The 19,472-nt window shown below is 44.0% G+C and overlaps 1 long non-coding RNA gene across 2 annotated transcripts; it reads left to right on the forward strand.

Moving 5' to 3' along the window:
• Positions 1–4,923: 4,923 nt before the first annotated feature.
• On the forward strand, positions 4,924–17,982 carry LOC126993793 (uncharacterized). 2 transcript variants are annotated; one of them, XR_007748287.1, is made up of 6 exons: positions 4,926–5,027; positions 5,356–5,481; positions 8,195–8,341; positions 9,308–9,395; positions 9,981–10,203; positions 17,661–17,982. It is a non-coding gene; the product is annotated as an uncharacterized LOC126993793 (long non-coding RNA). The 2 variants fall into 2 exon arrangements; XR_007748288.1 differs by lacking the exon at positions 5,356–5,481 and having other exon boundaries at positions 4,924–5,027.
• Positions 17,983–19,472: the final 1,490 nt, after the last annotated feature.

The raw sequence follows: 19,472 nt of genomic DNA on the forward strand, positions 1-19,472 counted from the left end.
GTATACCGTATACCGTATAGTTCTATGTAAACGCAGCCTTTGCCCCCAAATTCTTATATTCATCAGGATCATAAAAGGACAAGGAGGAAAAACGGAAAAAAAGATATATGCTGTGGTTTCCCAAGCTTTCTTTCACCTCACTACGGCAACAATATTACCACTGTTATTATCGTTATTTTTACTGTTATTGTTATTGTTATTAAGATTCGTCAAGGGAAAAGACGAGAAAAACATACATGGCCAACGTGAACAGATCGAGTGACCGAGTCCCAATGGTAAGAAAGTGAAGACATTCCTCTTAAAAATAGCCGAGGGAAACATCTCTCTTCGTGAAGGAAAACAAGAACAAGGAAAGCAAGAAGGGAGAATAAAATATATAAGTAAATTATACGAGAGAGAGAGAGAGAGAGAGAGAGAGAGAGAGAGAGAGAGAGAGAGAGAGAGAGAGAGAGAGAGAGAGAGAGAGAGAGAGAGAGAGAGAGAGAGAGAGAGGAAAATTAAATATATAAATAACGAGAGAGGGAAAGGAAGAATTGGAATAAAGAGAGAGAGAGAGAGAGAGAGAGAGAGAGAGAGAGAGAGAGAGAGAGAGAGAGAGAGAGAGAGAGAGAGAGAGAGGAAAATTAAATATATAAATAACGAGAGAGGGAAAGGAAGAATTGGAATAAAGAGAGAGAGAGAGAGAGAGAGAGAGAGAGAGAGAGAGAGAGAGAGAGAGAGAGAGAGAGAGAGAGAGATGAAACAGGAAATAAATATATAAATAACGAGAGAGGGAAAGGAAGAACTGGAATAAAGAGTGCCTTGAGGTGTCAGGATGGCAGTCCCTCCAGCATTCACTATGCCCAGGTATCAAGTATCCGCACCCACACTTATGGTAGGCTGAGTCCATCCTATGATCTGGTGGTGATGCGGCTGAGGCTGGGCTATAGATATTACTGGGAGGTCAGTGGGGCTGACCCTGTACCTTGCCGCTTGTGTGTCAGGCCAGGGGGTCACACGCTCAAACACTATGTCCTGCAATGTTCTGCTATTAGTGCCTACCGCCCACAGGGCCACTGGGACCTGCCTGGGCTGGCGGGCTGGTTCATTAACAATAATGTTCCTTCAGCTGTGCTTAGTGAGTATCCTGCATTTGCCCCTAGATTGTAGTCCATATGTACAGTCCCTTATGTTTGCTCCCTTGACTAAATCAAGGCCTTTATATTTTTAACACTTGTCCCCTACCATAGTATCTTTTTAGTTTCCTGGTGCTTCTTACACATGTATCCTTAGTTGTATAATCACACTCTGTACTGCCTGGGGGTTGGGATGGCATGCTCCTCCTTTCTCCTTTGTTGTTTTACTTGCAACAATAAACTATCAATCAATCAAGAGAGAGAGAGAGAGAGAGAGATGAAGGAAGAGACAGGAGATAAATAAATATATAAATAACGAGAAAGGGAAAGGAAGAACGGGAAGAGAGAGAGAGAGAGAGAGAGAGAGAGAGAGAGAGAGAGAGAGAGAGAGAGAGAGAGAGAGAGAGAGAGAAAGCAACGGACAGCTGTGTTGGGGTTAAGAAGGGCACACCTCCAAGGTCAGGAGGAGGCGCCTCCGGGAAAGGCGTCCGCGTACCCAGGAGCGAAAGAGGAGGAGGAGGAGGAGAGAAGAGGAGGAGGAGGAGGAGGAAGGCATGAGAAAGAGGGAGAAGAGAAGAAATAGTAGAAGAAAATGAAGGAGTAGGAAAAGGAGGAGGATGAAGAGGAGACGGAAGGCATGAGGAAAGAGAAGGAAAGGAGGAGGAGGAGGAGGAGGAGAAGAAGAACAAAAAAATGAAGGAAGAGGAAGAGGGAGAAAAGGAAGAGAAGAGAAAGAAGGGAAAAGAAGAGAAAGGAGCAAGAGAGAGAAGGAGGAGGAGAGGAGAGGGAAAAGAAAACTAGAATGAAAAGAGAGGAAGAAAAGGAGAGAAAACAAAAGGAAGAAGAAGAAAAAAGTACAGACTTGAGGAGATAGATAGATAGAGATAAAGATAGAGACAAAATGATAATAAACGGAATGAGAAAAAGATGACAGTAAAAGGATATATACAGAACAGGATTGAAAAAAATACAATAAAAATGATGAGAGGAAAAAAATAAGAAAAGATAGCAAGAGAAAATATGATTAGGAATAGAAGTAGAAAATAGAAGCAAAATGTTAAGAGATATAAAAGAATAATAAAATACAGTAAAATACGTTTCTTGAGAAACTAAACAGACAGACAGATAGACGGATACCCACCCTTCTCCCCCTCCCTCTTCCTTTCCCTCCATCCCTTCCCTGCCATACTCTCCCCTTCCCAACCCTTCCTTCCCTTCCCTACCCCTCCCTTCCATTCCTCTCCTTTCCTTACCCTTTTTTCCGATCCTTTTCCTTCCCATCCCTTCTCTTCCCTTCCCTTTCCTTTCCCTTCCTTCCTTTACCATCCTATCGGTTCCCTTCCCTTCCCAACCAATCGGAAAAAAAGAGTTAGGAAAGGAAAAGGAATGGAAGGAGGGTAGGATAGGAAGAGGAGAGTATGGAAGGAAGGATGGAGGAAGGAAAGGATGGAAGGAAAGTATCGGAAAAAGGATAAGGAAAGGAAAGGAAAGGAATGGAAGGTAGGAAGGAAAGGAAGGTTGGGAAGGCAAGGAACAGATGGAATGGTAAAGGAAGGAAGGAAGGAAGGGAAAGTATCCCGTCCCTTCCCTTTCCTTTACCATCCCATCTGTTCCCTTCCCAACCCTATACCCTTGCCTTCCTAACCCTTCCCTACCTTTCCCTCCCCGACGCTTGTCTTCCCTTCCCTTCCCTTCCTCTCCCTTCCCTGCCTTCCTGTTCCTCCCTTCTCATCACTCCCTTCCCTACCCTACCCATCCGTTCCCTACCCCTCACGTCCCTTCCCTTCCCTTCCCTTCTCAACCTATCCCAACCCATAAATACCTTCCCTTTCCATTGCTTCCCTTCCCTTCCCTTCCCATCCCTTCCCTTCTCATCCCATTCCTTACTTCATCTCAAACCAAACAACCCCTTCTCATCACAATCCTACCTTTCTCAACCTTTCCCTACCATTCCCTTCCTAACCCTTCATTTTCGTTTCATTTTCTTCCTCTCTCTCTCTCTCGTCCCGACAAACGCTCTAGCCAATGTCATGAACACACTTTTGTCACTATTTTTAGCTTTCCCAAACCACCTCCTCCCTCTCCCCCCCTCTAGTGTAGCCTATTTAATTAGTAGGGGAGAGCGGTGATGATTCGGACAGTGGGATGGTCCGGCCATAGCACTTATTGTAAAGTGTATGGGACTGAGTGCCGCGAGATTTTGTGTGAATGTGCAAAACTTTGTTGCCTTGGCCCACAAAGGGACAACCACGCCTCAGAGCTGTTATTTTCGATGCAAGTCCTATTTTATGATTTTTGCATCTCGTATGTAATATTGTCAGGGTGTATCGTAAGCTCGCTTCAAAAACGTGCCAATTAGCGAGATGTAAATTATTTCGGTGACGCAGCGATGCCCGGCGAAGGTGTTGCCGTGTATCACCCGTGAAGCCTCGTGCTGGAAAAGGACGTGACCACACATTTGCTTTTTAGAGTCGTGATGATTCGGACGGTGGATTTTTTCATGATTTTTATTACATTTATATCAATTTAAACATGATAGGTGTTGCAACGATTATAAAAAGGTTAATTTGGTTGATTTATATTCCGATATTATGCTTGTGAAAAGAGAAGGAAGACATATCAAAATTTTTGAGATTCCTTGTAGCTCTCTTTTATTTTTTTCCCTCTAAATATTGAGAGGATACTTTTGTCCTTATACAAATGTTTTGTAGAAGATATAATCTTGTTTATTAGCCAATCAAGCTTAAGTTATATTAATATTATGGCGAGTATTATGAGTGTCCGTACCATCCCACCTCCCTGGTTCGGACGATTTAGAAACTTGTCTCTCGTCACCTACATCTGAAAACTGGAAATAGCTACGAGCGTCATATTAGCAGCTTAAAGAGCCAGATGATGGAGGAACATTTTGAGATCAACAAAACTACACTACTTCTCAAACTTTTCTAAAAATATTTTTCTAAAAAGAGATAGGGAGAGAAAGAAAGGAAGAAAAGGAAACAAAATGGAGGAGATAAAAGAAGAGAAAAAGAGAGAACGGAAGAAAAGATACAAAGGGAAGAATTAAAGAGGAGAGAAAGGATAAGAAAGGAAGGAAGCGAAATATAAAGAGAGAAGGAGAGGAAAGAGAAACGGAAAAGACAGAGAGAAAAGAGAAAAACGATGCCATAATTAAGGTCTGATTATATTCCCTTTATATTTAAACTAACTTAATATTCCTTGATTCAACCTTAAAAGTCAGAATAAAAGATAATTAAGAGAAAAAAATACATATAAAATTAACAGCTAGAAAGAGGAGAGGGATATGAACGGAGTATAAGAAGAGAAAGGAAGAAAGGAAGGAAGAAGAAATGCAGAAAGAAATGAGGATAAAGAGAAAAGAGAAAGGAAGAAAGAAGAGAAAAATAGAACCGCTAGAACGAAGAGATACGAACGGAGGAAAAGAAGAAAAGGGATGAAAAAAGAAAGGGCAAGGGAGATAAGGAGACAAAGAGGAAGAAAATGCAAAGAGAAAGAAAGAAAAGAGGAAGAGACAAAGAAAAAGGAAAAGGAAACCGTTAGAACGAGGAGAGAGATACGAACGGAGGAAAAGAAGAAAGAGAAAGAAAGAAAAGAGGAAGAGAAAAGAAAAAGGAAAAAGGAAACCGCTAGAACGAAGAGAGAGATACGAACGGAGGAAAAGAAGAAAAAGGATGAAAAAAAGAAAGAGAAAGGAAGATAAGGAGACAAAAGAGGAAGAGAAAAGGCAAAGAGAAAGAAAGAAAAGAGGAAGAGACAAGGGAAAAGAAAAAGGAGCCGCTAGAACGCGTCGACTCGGTTTGTTTACGTTTTGCCGCGGGGAGTTGCACGTGTGGGCGGCGTTCAAAATGATCTACGTTTATTTCACGTTCCTGACCTCGCCCGCCTATAAAAGTAAGTAGGCCTATGGGAGAGACCTTGGGGCATCGGTAAGCCTATAGTAGGGCGGTCTAGTGGAGCGGTAGGCCTATAAATATGGGTACTAGGTGAGGGTAAGGTAAAATTTTCTACCACGTTATTCTTTTCCTTCCTCCTCCTCCTCTTCCTCTCTCTTCCCTCTTCCTGCAGACCTTAAATTTGAGTGTAAGGTCAAGTTTAGGGCTTATGCTATAGCTGCTACTACTACTATAGGTGCGCGTCGCCTCAGAGCTCATCTTTGTCACATCCTGCGTTGTAACAGGGCGGGCGTGACATCGGAGTTACCACAGTGTGCCTTCCCCAGGTCCTCGTTGCTCCAGGGCGTAGCTCCGTTACCCTGGGGGGCCTATGGGGGTGCGGGGTACAGGCACCCATCGCTCCGGGACACCTTGCCTCAGTGCTCATCTCTGTCAAATTAAAGACTCAAGAGGTAAGCTTGTGACAGGTGAAGTTTGGGGTCTAGAGCATAGCTACTCATTGCCTTGGTGCTCATCTCTGTCACATTGGGTTACCACAGTGTGTTCCTTACCCAGGGGTCCTGAGGTACACCTATGGAAGGATGAACAGCTCAATACTAAGTTACATGAAGAGAGAAGGAAGGAAGTGAAAAAAAGGTTTAATATATAAACAGATGATTGAAACAGCATTCAATTAATAAGACTGACTCTGCAAAATATTTAGGAAAGCGTGCACAGCCACCTCTGGCCAAGTTAATGCTTACAACATGGATTATTTTTAGTGCCTGAATGCAGTGCATTAACAAGGACTTCCTAGAAATAGAAGGGGGTTGAGAGGGAGCAAAGTCCCCCTGTTCGCTAGGTTACGTAAAGTAAGGCTTGGTTAGTTTAAATATACTGGGCAGGCAGCGAGGGGTGGCGGGAATACACAGTGCAGGGCGGGGGTGGCCCACTATGCACGCCGGTGTTGTGAAAAATGCCTCCTGTAGAAATGAGTGGCCCTGGTGTCCACCATGCATGGGGCAATACACAGCAGGAAAACATTAATATGCCTGGTTTTGTTCTGGTTTGTCCACTTTTTTCCTCAATAAGCTTGGGTGTGATTCTAGAGATTTTGGATAAGTAAGTCGCTGGCGTCCAACGCTCACTGGGGGAACACACACACAGCGGCAAAAAACATTAATTTGCCTGGTTTTGTTCTGGTTTGTCCACTTGTTATCTTGGTGAGCACTGAGTTTAATCAGTAAGCAAATTGAACCTCTCTGTCAGCTATGTTGAGGCAGTGGGAGGGATTGAAAAGTCAATCAAATAGTGATATCTGGAAATGATTACTATCTCCATAATAAACAGCATCATATTTTGTCCAGAAATAAGCAGTCAGCATCTCAAAATTAGTAGGCGACCCTCTCATGAATAATCCCACCTGAGGTTTTGTGCCTGGGAGGCCTGGAATGCCTGTAAATATGAGTTGATGGTGGCAGGAATGCATATTCCTGAAGTCTGTACGGGTGTGTTCCGCCTACTCTTGAACAGGGCAGGATAGATTATTATTATTATTTTTTTTTTTTTAACATCTCCGCCTGTAACTCCGGTAGGCTTTCTTCAGGGGCCTGGATGGTGGTCGGCCCAAGGCTGTCATGGCGCAGGCAATTTTTATAGTGGCGCCAGTTATGCTTGGCTCATGCTGCCCCCTTGAACTCATTCTTGATTCACTGGGCGGTTTCTTCTAGAGTCTGGATTGATGGGTGGCCTTCTGGACAGCATGTGGGTAGTCTGTGGCCACTTGGCGGTTAGGCTATGTAAGGTTAGGTAGGAAGTATTACAGGTAATGTTGAGCGGGAATCACAATGAAAGTATTTTCCAGAATGGCCCGTGGTTAGTTTTCAAGTTACAGCCGAGCGTCTTCACTCAGGAACCACATACCTGCAGAGACTTCAGGAATATGTGGCCCGGCGGTGTGTTTAGGCAGGAAGGCAAGGCAGACAGACTGGTTACATTGATAGCACTGTGTCTCCTGATGCAGGCAATGCTATTTTGTTCCTGGTGGCTCCCCTGTCTCTCTGTTGGCACCTTTTGTTCTTACTTACACTAAATATAAAGTAATAAAGAAGAAAGAAAAGCAAATGTGGTAAATGTATAGTTTAGTTCTGCCGCCTCAAAATATCACCATGATGTGAGAAGGCACACAAAACTAACTTAATAAAGTAATGGTAAATAAATGACAGTAATAATTGATAAATAAATAATTGCTAATGAGTTAAATCTTAGTTATGTCATAAGTGGCATGCCAATTATTACTATCTATTATTATTATCGTCATCATCATCATCATCATCATCATTATTATTATTATTATTATTATTATTATTATTATCATTATCATTGTTATCATTATTATTATCATTATTATCATCATTATGGAGGGAACGAATATAAGGTTCTAGTCTTTGGTAATTGTTGCTACTACTCCTACTACTACTACTGTTACTAACTAACCTAAAGTAACCTTGATAGTTTTGTTTTCTCCCTTGAAACAGTGATTGCCCCAAAATAATCATAAAGAAAAAAAGGAAAAAGAAAAGTCAGTCCAGGTATATAAATGTGTAGCATAGTTCAGCCACCTCAGAAAGCCACAACAAAACTAACCTAACCTAACCTGGATAGTTTCGTTCTCTCTCTCTCCTGAAACTCTGAGAAGTTGTGCGTCAGTAAAACAGCCTTGCAAGCCTCCCTGCCTCATGTAACTGCCATGATGGGAAGGTTCACAAAACTAACGTAACCTTACCTGGATACATTTTCTCTCTCTGTCTCTTTAAACTCAGAATTTTGGCATCAGTAACACAGCTTTCCTGCCTCCTGTAACTCATAACACTGCCATGGTGGGAAGGTTCACAAAACTAACGTAACCCAACCTGGATACTTTTTCTCTCTGTCTCTTTAAACTCAGAATCTTGGCATCAGTAACACAGCTTTCCTGCCTCCTGTAACTCATAACACTGCCATGGTGGGAAGGTTCACAAAACTAATGTTACCTAACCTGGATAAGTTTTGTTTTCCTTCTCTCTGGAAAATAAACAATTGAAATACCTAAACAGAAATAAAGAAAGATGGCAGTGTGACCCTTCTGGTGTACCATGAACCTATAGGAAAGTATTATCATTATAACTCTGTGCCCTGTGTCCCCAGCTGTGTGAAGAAGCTGAGCAGCGTCTCCCTGGCCTGGGCGTGGAGTGAGCTGGTCCCCTCATCACCAGCACCATAGACCAGGGGATGAGGTGCTCCTGGCCCTCCGGCACACCCTCCTGGGCGGACCAGAGGATGTCCACTGTGCTGGTGAGTGGCCTGACCCTTGCATCTCTCTGGGTCATTGTAGTGCTCCAAACTTGCTCTTTTTCTGTGGCCTGACCCTTGCATCTCTCTGGGTCATTGTAGTGCTCCAAACTTGCTCTTTTTCTGTGGCCTGACCCTTGCATCTCTCTGGGTCATTGTAGTGCTCCAAACTTGCTCTTTTTCTGTGGCCTGACCCTGCATCTCTCTGGGTCATTGTAGTGCTCCAAACTTGCTTTTTCTGTGGCCTGACCCGTGCATCCCTCTGGGTCATTGTAGTGCTCCAAACTTGCTCTTTTTCTGTGGCCTGACCCTTGCATCTCTGGGTCATTGTAGTGCTCCAAACTTGCTCTTTTTCTGTGGCCTGACCCTTGCATCTCTCTGGGTCATTGTAGTGCTCCAAACTTGCTCTTTTTCTGTGGCCTGACCCCTGCATTTCTCTGGGTCATTGTAGTGCTCCAAACTTGCTCTTTTTCTGTGGCCTGACCCCTGCATCTCTCTGGGTCATCATGGGTCATTTCAATTTCAATTGCATCTTTTTCTTCATTGTTCTATTTATTCTCTCTCTCTCTCTCTCTCTCTCTCTCTCTCTCTCTCTCTCTCTCTCTTCCCCTTAAAAACAAGCTTGAGCAACACTTCCTTCACCTCAGTATCACTAAAGTAGAAATGCAAAGTCTTGGTGCCATTTGATTAATATAATTTCACTCAGGGCAGGTTTAAGGGCAGACCGCCCAGTGTGGACCATAAGGTGTGTGTGTGGTTTGAATATCTGTGTAAATCTCTCTCTCCCTGAGATCAGCAGCAGCAGCAGGCAAGGTCAAGGAGGGTAAGGTCAAGGACTTCTGCCAAAATGTGTGACCCCAGCATGCAGTAAACTGTGATAAGGAACAATGTTTTGCCCTGTGTGTGTGTGTGTGTGTGTGTGTGTGTGTGTGCAATATGCCTACATGTTACCTATGGTCAATTTTTTAGGTCACTCCACACTCCTATCAAGGCCGTGCTGGACAGGCTCAGTGACGACTCAGACACGTCAAATATCTTCCCTCAGAGGCACTGACAGGTACGCCAACACACTTTGTATGTCTTAGGAAGCAGGCTCACCATTCCTTGTATACAGAATATTACTAGTATTATTGTGCTACTACTACTACTACTACTAATAATAATAATAATATTGCTGGTTTTGTTATAAGAGATATACTATTACAGTTAGCCTTATAACTTCCTGGACCTCTACTCATTTCACTATATTAACTGCTTTTTACATTGATTAACTTATTTTCTGCTCTCTGTGCTGCTCCCAGGCATTCTTATGCTGCTGCTGCTCAGTGGGATTCCGTTTACAATTCTAATTCTCTGGTTCTGTGTGTTGTGTGTGTTCTTGTATAGAGTCTCCTAAGGTTATTTGAGTCTCCCTTCACTTGCCCTCAGTAACCTTACACTCTGCCATAACCTCTGATACTCGTCAATGGGATTCTGTTTACAATTCTAATTCTCTGGTTCTGTGTGTTGTGTGTGTCCTTGTATAGAGTTTCCTAAGGTTACTTGAGTCTCCCTTCACTTGCCCTCAGTAACCTTACACTCTGCCATAACCTCTACTACTAGTACTACTACTTCTACTACTACTACTACCACCACTCCGCAGGCTTCTACAGTGGTAGGGCTGAAACGACACATCCTGGCGGGGGGCACCTTTGACAGCCCAGGACACACCTCCGCCCCCGCCAGCAACCTCATCACCCGACTGCTAGTTCAGGACCCAGCGCAGTGGTCCAACTCAGAAGAGATTGCTGCCACGAGTACCTGGCTAGTGCCCCCCCTCTTATGTACTAGCCCTGACCTTCAGCGACGACCCCGACCCCATGGAGGTAAGTTTAGGGAGGGAAGGGAGGGAGGAATGGAAAGGGAAAGGAAGGAAGCATTTGTGTGTGTGTATTTACCTAGTTTACCTAAAGTTGTGATTTACAGGAACGGAGCTGTGCTGGTGCTGTCCTGCCTTTCCAACTACTTCCATCTAACGTGGCCATAAATGCGCTTATTGACTTAGCCTGCACCACTTCCCTCTCCAGCCCATTCCAGACCCCCACACATCTCTGCAGGAAGCTGTTCTTCTTGATGTCTCTTCTACACATTCCTTTTCTCAACAGTTTTCCATTTCCTCTTAAGTTTCTCTCTTCTCTTATCAAGAGGTCATCTCTATCCGATTTCTCTACACCATTCATCACCCTATACAGTGCTATTAAATCTCCTCTTTCTCTTCTACTTTCCAGTGTAGGGAGGTTCAGCCTCAGCAATCTTTCTTCATAAGGCAGGTCGCTCAGACTAGGTGCCATTTTTGTTGCCGCTCTGTCTCCTCTCCAGTTTTCTAACGTGTTTCTTAAGTGATGGCGACCAAGCCACTGATGCATATTCTAGTCTAGGGTGTATCAAGGTCACAGTTAATTTCCTTGCCATGTCCTCACCAAGGTATGTGAACGCTGCTCTGATGTTCCTCAGCAGGTTGTGTCTCAGCTGATATTTTATTCACGTCTCTCTGGAGACAAGTTCTCTGTGATCATCACTCCAAGGTCTTTTTCTTCTGTCTTCCTGTCTAACTTATCCTTACCCAACTTATAATGTCCCTCTACTCGCATTCCACTCTTTTCAAATTCAATAACACTGCACTTTTTGGTATTAAATTCCATTTCCCACTTCCTGCTCCACCCCCACACTGTGTCCAGGTCTCTCTGGAGCAGCAAGCAGTCCTCCTCTTTTTCCACTCTTCTCATTATCTTAGCGTCATCGGCAAACAGACTCATATAGCTATCCACTCCTTCTGTCATATCATTAACATATGCTGCAAACATAATTGGGGCCAACACAGAGCCTTGCAGAACTCCACTCATGACATTTTTCCAACTTGATTTCCTGTCTGTAATAGTTGTTCTCATCATCCTGTTCTTCAGAAAATCCTCCATCCACTTTAGAAGACCACCTCCTAATTTACCCACCGTCTCCAGCTTCCACATCAACCTCCTATGTGGCACCTTGTCAAAGGCCTTTTTCAAGTCCAGGTAGACAGCGTCAGGCCATCCATCTCTCTCCTGCACAACATCTGCCACCCTTGAATAGAAACACACCAAGTTTGTCAGGCATGATCTTCCTTTCCTAAATCAGAACTGTCTTTCTGTGATGATTTCATTTTCCTCTCGGTGCTTCGTCCATTTCCTTTTCACAGTTCTTTTGCATATTTTTGACACTACGCTCGTAAGGGAAGCTGGTCGATAATTAAGTGGGTCGTCTCTTCTTCCGCTCCTGTAGATGGGGACTGTGTCAGCTTTTTTCCAGTCCAGAGGGACAACACCCTCAGCCAATGATCTCTTTATAACTTTGTGTATTTTGTCCGCCAATTGATTCCTGCACGCCTTCAGCACCCAGTTGGAAACACTGTCAAGACCCTGTGACTTCCTCACATCTAGATTCTCCATTTCACTAGTTATCTCCTGCACTGTGATTTCTATGTCACACAGGCAGGGCCCTCTTGGGCCTAGTCCAGTTGGTACGTCAAACTCGCTTTCTCTTGTGAATACTTCTTGAAAGCTTTTGTTCATTTCTTCCGCCATCTCCAACTCGTCCTCATACACCTCGCCATTAACTTTCAATTTTGTTATTTCCTCACGCTGTTTTAGTTTCCCGTTTATAAATCTGTAAAATAGCTTCGGTTGGTCTGTGCATCTGTCTGTTATATCCCTTTCAAAATTCAATGTTTCCTCTCTGCATATTCTAATATACTCATTTCTTTCTTGTTTATATAGTTTCCAGACATTCTGCCGTTTCACTCTGCTCCACCTTCTCCAGGCCTCCTCTTTCTCTCTCCTTGCTTCTTTGCATCTCATGTTGAACCCGTCCTTCTTTCCCCTGCAATTCTCTTTCACTTTTGGCACATACTTCTTAACCCCTTCATTGCAAATCTCTAATAATATATTCCATTTTTCTTCCACTCTGCTTGCTTCTTGGAATCTAGACCAGTCTGTGCCTTCAAAATATTTCCCCAGTTCAGTGTAGTTAGTTTTACTAAAATTATGCCTTCCAGTTCTGTGTCTTTCCTTCCTTACTTCTCCTCTTTCTTGTTTTATCTCAAACTGAATCACCACATGACCACTTTTTCCAATTGATAGGTTATAGTCAATGTTTTCAATCACATTTACTTCATTTGTGAAGACTAAGTCCAGGCTGGATGGCTCGTCCTGTCCACTATACCTTGTGAAATCTGATGCCCACCGGGTCACTGTATTCTCCATCATCAGCTTTAGTAACACATTACCCCGTGCTTCCCCTTGTTGTCCAGTCTTCCCAGCTTACTTCTTTACAATTAAAGTCTCCCATAATCATTAATTTGTTGCACGCTTTCACCATGTTGTCCAAACAGATTCTAGTATCTCCTAGCATGTTGTTATAGTCCTCCACTGACCATGATGAGGTCTTAGGTGGCACATACACAACTACATGTGTGTGTGTGTGTGTGTGTGTGTGTGTGTGTTTAATATATATATATATATATATATATATATATATATATATATATATATATATATATATATATATATATATATATATATATATATATATATATATATATATATATATTTATATATATATATATATATATATATATATATATATCTATATCTCTCTCTCTCTCTCTCTCTCTCTCTCTCTCTCTCTCTCTCTCTCTCTCTCTCTCTCTCTCTCTCAGGGGGTTTCGTGGTGCAGTGGTTAGCACACTTGGCTCACAACCGAGAGAGCCCGGGTTTGATTCCCCGGCAGAGTGGAAAAATTTGGGCGGCTTTTCCGATACCTACGCCCCTGTCCACCCAGCAGTGAATGGGTACCAGGTATTAATTGGGGTTGTGTTCTATCTCCTGGGATCCTTCTATTCCTCCTTCCTTCCTCCTGTCTCTCCGGCATATGACCACATGTTGTGCCCAATAAACAAAACTTTCCAACTTTCTTTCCTCTCTCTCTCTCTCTCTCTCTCTCTCTCTCTCTCTCTCTCTCTCTCTCTCTCTCTCTCTCTCTCTCTCTCTGTGGTTTCTGAGAGTGTCTCTGCCTGTGGTTGTGTTGTGTTTCTGGTGTTTTTGCCTGTGATTTGGCTGTTTCCGAGTGTTCTACGTGGGTTTCAGAGTGTTTCGAGTGTGTTGTTGTGTTTCCGGTGTTTTTGCGTGTGATTTGGTCGTTTCTGAGTGTTCTATGTGGGTTTCAGAGTGTTTCGAGTGTGTTGTTGTGTTTCCGGTGTTTTTGTGTGTGATTTGGCTGTTTCTGAGTGTTCTACGTGGGTTTCAGAGTGTTTCGAGTGTGTTGTTGTGTTTCCGGTGTTTTTGTGTGTGATTTGGCTGTTTCTGAGTGTTCTATGTGGGTTTCAGAGTGTTTTGAGTGTGTTGTTGTGTTTCCAGTGTTTTTGTGTGTGATTTGGCTGTTTCTGAGTGTTCTATGTGGGTTTCAGAGTGTTTTGAGTGTGTTGTTGTGTTTCCAGTGTTTTTGCGTGTGATTTGGCTGTTTCTGAGTGTTCTATGTGGGTTTCAGAGTGTTTTGAGTGTGTTGTTGTGTTTCCGGTGTTTTTGTGTGTGATTTGGTTGTTTCTGAGTGTTCTATGTGGGTTTCAGAGTGTTTCTGGTGTTTTTGCGTGTGATTTGGCTGTTTCCGAGTGTTCTATGTGGGTTTCAGAGTGTTTCAAGTGTGTTGTTGTGTTTCCGGTGTTTTTGCGTGTGATTTGGCTGTTTCCGAGTGTTCTATGTGGGTTTCAGAGTGTTTCAAGTGTGTTGTTGTGTTTCCGGTGTTTTTGCGTGTGATTTGGCTGTTTCCGAGTGTTCTATGTGGGTTTCAGAGTGTTTCAAGTGTGTTGTTGTGTTTCCGGTGTTTTTGCGTGTGATATGGGTACGTCGGGTGTTCTTGCATGAGTTTGTCGTGTTTTTCTAGAGTGGTTTTTTTTTTCCTTTTGCGTTGTGCTTGCAGACACCTCACCCTTTGAATTCCCCTGAGGAGTCGATCTGCTCCTCCTCACTACACCCTCTCTAAATCCCCTAAAGGATTAACCCTTCCTACCCCCCTTCCCTCACCTCACCTAAGCCCCCCCACCCTCGCTCACCTCACCCCCTCTCTGCTCCTCCTCACTACAAATCCCCTAGAGGATTAGCCCTTCCTACCCCTCCCAAAATGTCGAGTCCGTTCTGGTGGGGCACCGAAAGGGAATTTCCCTGATTAGGCGTTGTCAGATGTACTAGCAACAATTATTGTCTTATTGTTAGACTACTTCTAAATGAAACTTCATAATAGTGTATTTATATAAAATTATAATAAGGATGTATAGAGAGCTCTGAATATTGTTCTAGTGGAATGATAGCAATGACTTTGTATAAATACCACAAAATGTGGCAGCTCTGTTCTCCAATGTTGCCCTTTTTGAGGCTGGGTCAAGGGTACAGTGACCGCGCTAATCCGCAGGTAAACGAGAGGTCAATTCTCATGATAACCCGACACACACACACACACACACACACACACACACACACACACACACACACACACACACACACACACACACACACACACACACACACACACACACACACACACACACACACACACACACTGAGAGAGAGAGAGAGAGAGAGAGAGAGAGAGAGAGAGAGAGAGAGAGAGAGAGAGAGAGAGAGAGAGAGAGAGAGAGAGAGAGAGGCAGCATCTTGAGACAAGACTGCAGGAGCAGGAATAGAAGATGGAAGCAGGCCAGAATAAAATAATAGAGCTTTCTCTCCCCAGGCAGCATCTCGAGACAAGACTGCAGGAGCAGGAAGAGAAGATGGAAGCAGGCCAGAATAAAATAATAGAGCTTTCTCTCCCCAGGCAGCATCTCGAGACAAGACTGCAGGAGCAGGAAGAGAAGATGGAAGCAGGCCAGAATAAAATAATAGAGCTTTCTCTCACCAGGCAGCATCTCGAGACAAGACTGCAGGAGCAGGAAGAGAAGATGGAAGCAGGCCAGAATAAAATAATAGAGCTTTCTCTCACCAGGCAGCATCTCGAGACAAGACTGCAGGAGCAGGAAGAGAAGATGGAAGCAGGTCAGAATAAAATAATAGAGCTTTCTCGCACTGTTGCCTCCTTGCAGGAATTCATCCAGGCTAACGTTGCTGTGGTGCCAAACCCTTCTCCAACCGCCCCCTTGCCCTCAGCGGTACCGTCGACACCAGCGGACAACACCACGCAACGGGAGGATGCTAGTGGCACCGACCATGATGGCTTCACCGTCGTGAATGGAGGAGCCAAACCAGCCAGACAAGCGATTTATCCTGTTCATTGCTTCAACAGGTTTGCCATTCTGGAGGAGGAGGACGAGCAGGAGAGCACCTTCCTGGTGGGTGACTCCATGATTCGCCAGCAGGTCGTTGAGTTCTGCGGCAGAGTTCCTCGTCGAAGACGGAACTATTGCTATCCTGGTGCTGGGATCGACGACATAACTGCTGCTCTTGAGGAGATCTCCCCCCAGGCTACTAATGATTCACTGTTTGTTATTCACACAGGTACGAACGACGTCACCACGACCCGGTCTGAGGAACTCCTGGAGAAGTACCGTAGGATCATCCAGCAGTATAAGTCTAAATCCCCTAACATTTTGATTTCAGGAGTTCTACCACGGACGTGGGCGGAGAGCGACTTCTTCAGTAAGGCCTTCAGCCTAAACAACCGCTTACAGACTCTTTGCAGAGAGCTTGACGTGGAGTTCTTCAACGCCTGGGACAATTTCTATGGACAAAGTGAGCTCTTCCACAGGGACGGATTACACCTGTCTCCCATCGGGGCAGCCAGATTCGGAAGGCTCCTCAACGACGCAGTACGTGACACCCAATAAAAAAACGACCCTCAGCCACGTCCCTCCACCCCGCCCGTGTAAATAGACGCCATTCATCGCAACAAACCCGTAACCGTGATCCCGCAAGTACCTCCACCTCTATTACCAAGCCTCTAGATAACTTAGAAATTGTTAGTTTCAATGCGCGTAGCCTAAGAAACAAATTTGATGAACTAAGATGTCTTGCTCTGACACAATATTTTGACATAATTGCTATAACCGAAACATTTATCGACACCACAAATATTGATTTAAGTTCCGAATACAACATAGATGGCTACAGACTCTTCAACAAAGATCGTGTAAACCGTAGAGGCGGCGGCGTCGCCCTTTTTGTCAAAAGCTATTTGCAACCCACTGACAAAACACCAAGAGACAGTAACGTTGAACATTTGTGCGTGCGAGTAAACATTGCAAAAGTTAATTTAAATATATCTGTCACTTACAGGCCTCCCGGGCAATCACTCGATGACGACCTTGAAATGTACAGCGTCTTAAGGCAGTCAATAACAACGAGTCACTGATATTAGGAGACTTTAACCTCCCCCATATCGACTGGGCGACACTGTCAGGTACAGAAGGCGAGTCACATAGAATGATCGAATTTCTTGAAGAAAATTATCTAAGCCAAATGGTTTCTGAACCAACTTGACAAAATAATATACTTGACCTTGTTATAACGACCCAAGATAACCTAGTCAGTAATGTCACGGTAGGAGAACACCTCGGTTCCTGCGATCATAAATTAGTGCGCATTTCATTTACACGTATATTGTGTTTGCTTCACATTGCCACACTCGGCTCACAACCGAGAGAGCCCGGGTTCGATTCCTGGGCGGAGTGGAAAAATTTGGGCGGCTTTTCCGATACCCTACGCCCCTGTCCACCCACCAGTGAATGGGTTCCAGGTATTAATCGGGGGTTGTGTCCTGTCTCCTGTGATCTGTTCCCTTCTCCTATAATTCCTTCCCCTTCCGTCTCTCCAGCATACGACCACAGATGTTGCGCCAACTAAACAAAACTTTCCAAACTTTTCACATTGCCAGAAACTGAGGTGTAACTTTTAAATGCTGTCTTGCGGTTACCATCATCATCATTGTCAGCATTAGCAGCAGGGTGTGTGAGACAGTCTGTAGTGGTGAACACGGAATTGCACAGTCTGGGCAGGCACACAACCTTGACAGAGAACAGTTATTGAGGGACGACTTAGATATTTATTCTTGATGTATAAGTGAAGAGAGTGTACCTGCAACACACCAGTACTCTAGTGCACTGGCTCTTGAACTGGAGGGTGTGCTGCCGCTAATAATTTCCAAGAGGGGCGTCAACTCTGGGAGAAAAGTAGCTAGCAGAAAATTTAAGAACCTCCGCTCTAGTGGTTAAGTAACACACCCTACCACCACCACCACCATCCTCACCACCATTTCATCACCGCAGGCTCTTCAAGGTGGTGGAGACCCTGTTGCACGTTCATCTGGTGGTGGAGTTCCCTGGCGGCGGCGGCGAGCTGTTCAACACCATCACCACGGAGGGACGCATGACGGAGGCACGGGCAGCGGCAGTCTTCACACAGGTGCTGTCTGCCATAGCCTGCCGTGTGTGTGTGTGTGTGTGTGTGTGTGTGTATTTACCTAGTTGTGAAATACAGGAAAAGAGCTGTACTAGGCTCGTGCTGTCCCGTCTCCATAACGCTTATTATCCAGTTTGGCTTTAAATTCATGAATCGTTTTTGCACACACAGTCTCCTCGTCAAGTCTGTTCCATGTGTGTGTGTGTGTGTGTGTGTGTGTGTGTGTGTGTGTGTGTGTGTGTAGGGGAAGGGGAGACTCATTCACCCACGGTTTGATCCATGCTAGACTCAAGGGAAGGGAAAGAGAAAGGAAAGAAAGAAATGGTAGGAAAGGAAAAGGAAGAGAGAGGGAAGGATAGATGTGTGTGTGTGTGTGTGTGTGTGTGTGTATTTAGCTATTTGTAGTCTAGGTGGCCCGAGCTAAGCTCTAATAGTCCTGTCTCCATATCTACATTCATCCAGCCTTTCCTTCATTTGGTGGACACTGCTCGCCTCCACCACCTCTTCCTGCAAGCTGTTCCATGTGTTAACACTTATATGTGGAAAACTAGAACCTACTTTTTCAAGTCACTCAAACAGGTTCCTTTATGAAGTTTCTTTCCATGTCCTCTCAGCCCCTGCGTTCTGGCAGTAGAGAAGAGATCATCTCTATCCACCTCATCAAACTTATTTACCAACTTATACAGCGTGATCACATCTCCTCTCTCCCTTCTTTGTTCCAGTGTCGTCAAGTCCGTCTCCCTCAGTCTGCCTTCATATGTCATATTCCAGAGTTCTGGGACCATTTTAGTTGCAATTCTATATAATTTATTTGTCCATAAAATGGAATGAACATAAGAATGTAAGGAGTCTGCAAGAGGCCGGTTGGCCTATACAAGGCAGCTCCTGTTATATTTTGCATCATCCTGTAGGTTTCTCCAAACAGCTTGTTTATGTGCTTTTCTGTGGATAGTGTGTCTTGCATCGTTACTCCCAAATCCTTTTCTTCATGTACCACCTTTAAGTTGTCTCCTCCCATCCTGTATGTTTTCCTCAGTCTTTTTTTACTTTTCCCCATTTCCATAACATGGCATTTGTTTGCATTAAATTCCACCTCCCATAACTGGCTCCATCTGTACACCCTATCCAAGTCTTTTTGCAGCTCCTCACAGTCTTCCTCCGTCCTCACTTTTCTCATTAACTTTGCATCGTCTGCAAAAAGGCTCATACAACTTTTTATACCCATGGGCATATCATTTATATATATCATGAACATTATTGGTGCCAGAACTGAGCCTTGAGGAACTCCACTCTCTACTCTCCTCCAATTTGATTTCTCTTCTCTAATCACCGTCCTCATTTCTCTTCCTGTTAAGTAATCCTTCATCCACTCTATAACCTTTCCGCCCATTCCTCCCCACTGCTGTAGTTTCCAGGTTAACCTTTTGTGCATAACCTTGTCAAAAGCTTTTTTCAAATTGAGATACACACAATCAGCCCACCCTTCTCTTTCTTGCACCCTGTCTGTTGCTCTTGAGTAGAAACACAGTAAGTTGGTGACACACGATTTCCCTTTTCTAAATCCAAACTGTCCTTCATTTATCATGTTTTCCTTTTCTAAATGATCAACCCATTGTTTTTTTTATTATACTTTCACAAATCTTGCACATTACACTTGTCAAAGAGACTGGCCTATAATT

This window comes from Eriocheir sinensis, unplaced genomic scaffold (assembly GCF_024679095.1).
Source record: "Eriocheir sinensis breed Jianghai 21 unplaced genomic scaffold, ASM2467909v1 Scaffold677, whole genome shotgun sequence".
In the NCBI taxonomy this organism is placed as follows: domain Eukaryota; kingdom Metazoa; phylum Arthropoda; class Malacostraca; order Decapoda; family Varunidae; genus Eriocheir; species Eriocheir sinensis.